The sequence below is a fragment of the Numida meleagris genome, chromosome 4 (genome assembly GCF_002078875.1).
Source record: "Numida meleagris isolate 19003 breed g44 Domestic line chromosome 4, NumMel1.0, whole genome shotgun sequence".
Classification (NCBI taxonomy): Eukaryota; Metazoa; Chordata; class Aves; order Galliformes; family Numididae; genus Numida; species Numida meleagris.
In genome coordinates, this window is record NC_034412.1 from 91,137,085 (window position 1) to 91,143,084 (window position 6,000).

The window sequence follows — 6,000 nt, forward strand, 5'->3', positions numbered from 1 at the left end:
GAGCAAGACATCATGTTTTTGCAGGTGTTTATTCAACTGGATAGACAGATAAAAATGGGGTTGGGTTCCCCCCCCCCCCCCCCTTTTTCCTTCACATCTGATCATGCTGCTGCAGGAAAAGTGACAACTTATGACTGGAGGTAGCAAAAGCAACATTTCACTGATTGTTTAGGTGAGCTGTCCCATAAGGCCACTTGCCCTTCAGTTCCTGGGTGGCAGCTTGTTACAGAGGGGAGAAGGGCACTTGGACTTCCCATCTGCTACATGCAGCCATGCAAGTACAACCTATTTGATTTGTGAACAGAGCTACAGGAAACTCGGGAGTCAGCTCCCTAGGCACAAGATGGAGGAATGCTCTTTCCCATTCTTTGACCAATTTAGTAATGAAACTGGAAGTTCTTCAGGTCAATAACAGCTCATAAATTCTGTTTGTACAGTGACTGGCATGAGAAGGCCATCTCATTTACTTGTATCAATATCAAACACCTTGAGCCAGCTTAAAAAGCTAACGCTGCTACTCAAAACACAGATGCAGCAAAGAAACAGGCCATGACAGCTAATGCATTTCTGGGCAGTTTTGAGCCAATTGTGCATGGAATCATAAATTCTGAGGATGACAGTCCAAAAATAAGATATTCTATTTTTATTAAGGAATTTACTGTCCTTCATGTTTTTATGAAAATGACTTCACTGCAACAGAGGTGAGCAGTCTCTAAAAAGTTGCTCAAATATCCAAATCCAATCCAAATCCTCAGTACCTTCTTGATTTTCATGTGCATTAACATCAAGTCTTTGATTTTACACAAGCTCAGCAGAACACAGGAGTTACCTCCAACACCTCCAACATAAATACCACCATGTGAGATAAATGTCAGTATCTCTGTATTGCCAGCATCTGTTTCTCTCTACTTTGGGGTATGTTGCACCTGAACAGCTATTTTAGGATAATTCATAGCTTACAAGTTCCTATGTTTTCACCTCCAACCAACATGGAAGCCAAGGGTGACAAAACCAGATGTCTCTGTCTATCTCTGGACAAAATAATTCTATTCCATATATTCAACTAAAATTGCCTGAATTTTAAGTTTCACACACAAAATATCCTCATCCCAGTGCATGCAAACAATAAGTATTTTAAGTTAAACCATGTCGCCCAAAAAGTCAGCCAGCCATGATGCAAATGCATCCCTCCCTCCACAAATAACAGAGTTGATCTTTTCCATGGTGAGATATAATGCACCACCAATGTTCAGCATCTTAAAGCAATTTCTGAACTTCAGTAACAGAGCACCTAGACCTCGGGCCCAATCTCCCGAGCACACAAAGTCTTGAATTCCTATTCAAAAAGTACTCAGCACTTCACAAGATCAGCAACTGCCATGAACTTTCCAATGGTATGACTGGACCATGGTGTTTTTTTCACTGAAGGCACTGTGTATCTGATGCATTACAACAACCTGGAGTATCTAGGTCCAAATTCCAGCTGAACTGCTGATCTTGGACCTCTGTAACCTAAATTCCATTTGAAGACCACCTGGGTCAAAAGCATCAACATTAAGAAAAAACAGAAAAATGCATTTTCCTTGTCTGGAAATAAAGGAACTCATGTCCCATAAGCACTGCTTCTGTCTTCCTGCCCACTCAGTGATTTCACCTGTCTTTCTGCATTTTGCCCTCTTCTGCTCAGCCAACAAAACAGTTTTTTAGATCTTAAGTTGAAGATAGATAAGACTAAATTTCCCCATTTCAGAACCTGAGACAAGCTGGCAATACAGCACGGAGCAGCACTGCCTGGTCAGCCCAGGAACAAACTGGAGGTACTTGACTGCAACCCATTGGCATTATAGCAATACTTCCACAGACTAAGCCATTCCTGCAATTCAGAACTATGGTTTTGTCAGGTATACTACAAGAGGAAGTCATAAACATGTCACTGCTGCATTCCTAAATCCCTTTACCAAGAACTTCCACCACTGTCATCCCCTTAGATTACAAGGGAAATCAGCAAAGGCTTTCTCTCTTCTCCTCATGCTGCAACAGCTCACATGAAATCTGTGATTTCTTTCCTAGCCACTCTTTCCACCTCTAAGTCAACATCTTCCTTTGTAAACCAAAGCACAATACAGCCGTGCATTCAGATCTACCCTCGCCCCACACAGTATGTGGGCATGAATCCCATGAGTTCAACACCCTGAAGCCAGTGAGAGTTTTTCCCTTTGTGTCCATAAACTTAGAGAAAATGGAAGAACATACTTACAGCCCAGCAGGTCCTCACAGGCATAGTTTTCTTCAGTATTTGCTGAGTTGGGAGACTGCATCTCCCCCCCTCCCCCTTCACAGTGAGGCAGCCAACCTCAAAAGAAGGGGAGATGAAAAACTTAGCTCCTGATTTAAAATCATTTCAGGCTGAGGTTTTGCCAGAGGAATCGCAGCTGTGACATGCCCACCACTCTAACCATGGTGAATGAATCTAGCCACGAATCGTTAAGCTCCCCAAGCATCCAGTTCTCTCAGCCTGCTACTAATCACTCAGAAATCTGGCTCTCCGGACTATTTGTCATAAGAAATTGCTCCAATTCAAAAAGATGATCTGGAAGTTTAATATTAATCAAAACAGGGCATGTACCAGCAGAGATGCAGTTTAAACATAAGTGTGAGATAAAGGAAAATAATTGCATTCACCAAATTCTGCAGTGACACAAGAAAAATGCCTCACTGATGTCAAGGTAAAGCAGAGGCATTAGCAAGCTGCTTCATCTTAGCCACAGTGGGGCTGGAGCTTATGCAGAAGTGGAGTTTAATGCATTTTTTCTATCCAAAAGTGTTGGTTCAAGAACAGGATACAGCATCCCCCGGGATTATAAGTGGTCTGCAGCCAGAAGCTGGGAAACTGACCACTGCAGGGTGTTTTACCTGACACTGGTTAGATTTATCAGTTTGAGTTGTTACCTAGGCTGCAATAAGAAATGGGAATTCAAGGGACATAATTCTTCTCCTAAGGCAGCTATCCTGAGCAGGTTAAGTGAAACACCTTCAGAGCTGGGAGATAGGAGCAGCACCCAGCCATGGCAAGAGCAAGGAAGCAGCAGCACTGTGCTGAGCTGGGAAGCAGCATCCTTAATTTGCAGTCCGGCAATATCTGAGCAGCTCCATTGTTTGGAAGACCCATACCTCTTTCCAGCCAAACTTGCTCAGCCCACCTCTAGTTAATTAAGTTCTGCTTTAAAACCAATAGCAGCGTTTTGAGCTCTGCACTTGTCCTCTGGTGTCAAAAAAATGATACATGTGTTAATATCCCATCCTTTTTAGGCTCTGAGAAGCAAACTGACCTCGTGGAACAGTCATTAGTTGTTTTTTAATTAACTGCTCCACACTTTCCCCCCAGATCTTGCAACAACTTGCAGAAATGGTGAAGCAAAGCTGCTCAGCAATAAACTGCAGGAGTTTTGTCTTGTGCCAGAACAACTTTTGTTCTCACGGACATTTGTCACGAGGCTGTCTCCCTTTTACCAGCACCAAATCTACATCAAATGGAGTTTTTAAAACAATATAATGAGAGTACTCACCATTAAATTCCCATCTTCATTAGTATCTCATTTAACTGCTGAATTTATATCCCCGAGCATCTTTAATTTATTGATTGGTTCTAGGAGGGTTTTTCTCTTGCGTTATTTTTCTTTCCATTTAGCATCAATTAGTGGAATCTCAGCAATAATTTGTGTTTGGGTTTTGACATAACAAGTTACAGATTTTTAAATGATTTAACTAAGCTGCCACCTGTGATTGCTTAGGCAAAATTTTGAAACTCAAGTCTCTGCCAAGACACAGACACCCTTGTGTAAAGGCACACAAGCGCAGTGAGCACAAAACTCAGACCCTGCCTCCCTTCTGCCCATGGCATTGGATGGAGCTGATCAGACAGCTGCAATCCCTGGGTAGCTGGGGGATGCCAAGCTTTGCCTCCAAAATACTTTTGAGTATCACACGCTACCCACAATCTAGCATCAGTGGCATCTTGCCCTTCCCATGGCTCAGTTCAAGGCACATCCTTTAAGTGCTATGCTTCTGAGAAGGTGACACTTGAAAGACCCTGGAAAGCCACTGCAAGTTCCTGCTGCACAGACAAAATATGGGAAGTTGCACAGAGAAAGGAAATAACTGTCCAGACCCCCAGCGGTGCCAGGAACTGAGGCTCGAAACATGCTCACAGTGTAACTTTCACTGCTGCTGCAGAAAACTGTGTTCTCTCAAAAAGGCAGGATAAAGTTTGCCATCTGTTTTACAGAAAGTATCAGGTCACAGACAGAGCAAACAGGGTGAATCTCAGCAAGAATCCACACACAACAAAGGACAGAAGGATCAACATGTTGGAAGTGAGACATAAAGAGCCTGGGAAGAGGTTGAGATTAATTAATACTTTCTAATAACTGAGCTCATGCCCCACAGCCCAGGGACTGCTAACTCCTCATTAGAGCCAGCAGGTGCTCCAGTTTCTTCCTGAGCACTGGTCCAGCACCTGCAGGGAATGGAGCAAATAGCTTGCTACCACCCCTAATTAGAGCCTCCTGGCAATGCTTCCCATTAGTGCCATTAGAAAGGATCTGCCCTGGATGTTGGAAGCATCATTCAGTTTGAACGTTCTGTCTGTTCAGAACCAGAGGTTGCTTTCAGTCAGAATTTATGTTATGGGCTCAGGTTGCACCTACCCAAAAGAATTAGTAGACTTCTAATCATAGCTACAGAACCTTAATAATTGCAACAAAAGAAAGAATAAAGCTGCACAGTTGCCTGCTGGCAACCTTACCAAGCAACTTTGCAAAGATTGACTTGTTAACAGTACAGAGAGCACCTTTTGGGGTTAGATATGACCCCTGAAAAAGAACATGTCAAAGTGCTGCAGCAGCCTAAGACTTTCCCATTTCGAATTCACAAATCACAAGGAGCTGTCAAAAATGAAGAAATGCTCAGCAGGCCCTAAGGCAGCAAACCAAACCTCACTCCCTAGCAGGAGTAATACAGATTATTCTTTAAGTGACAGTGGCTAGATGGAGAGGGAAAAAAAATACCAGAAAGTATTTTGATGAGTTTCTATAAACTTGAAAAATCCTATCATTGGCTATAAAGTCACTGAGGAGATTGTGAATGGTGATTGTGCAGCTCTACAAGGTAATTTATCTCCCTGACCAGTACTTCGTAAACTGTCTATTGAACTGCCCTCTGTTAAAACTAAAGATATACAGACACTTGTAAACCTTATCGAGGGGAAAACAACTCAGATAATTTTACACATTTAAATGAAAACCAGGTTCTGAGCTTTTCCAGGAAATGGAAACATCAGCTCTGCTACCAGAGTCCAGTCACCCACTGAAGGGGGGACAGAAGCAGCAAAGCTGAAAAATGACTCTGAAGATGATGCATGTGGCTGCTGCTGATCCCCTGAGCTGTAGCAAGAAGCTGCTGGCTGCAGTGTTAGTTTCCTCAAAAAACAAGGTATGTGTCCAAAAAAAGCTAGATGGTATTTCTTCTGCAGCATTTCTCCAAGCATCTGATTCCACAGTCATGCATACTGGGGAAAGCAGTATTGGAGTTAGCATTCTTTCAGGAAAAAAAGATCATTTTACTCAGTGGTAGATGTAAATTGTTCCTTCAGACTGAAGACCTCGTGTTTTAATTACTACGTAATTCTAGGAGTAGCAGCTGAATCTTCACAATGTTACACCAAAACAGTTGTGTTTCAACTAATACGCAAGCCAAATGGAAAGCCAGGATTCAAACTGAAAGGTCCTTCCATCTTCAGAGCATCCTCCCAGTTCTGAAGAGAAGAAACTTTCCTAGATTAGTTGGGAGAAACTTCAAACCTGTGGTAATCTCAGAAGTTCAAATGTTCTTGTGAAATTTCCATCCAATTGGGCACATCTGAACTGGAACCAGAAAATAGTCTTGGTAACCAACCTGGAACCAGATCAATAGCAAGTGGGGCAGATCTGAAGATTAGAGTCT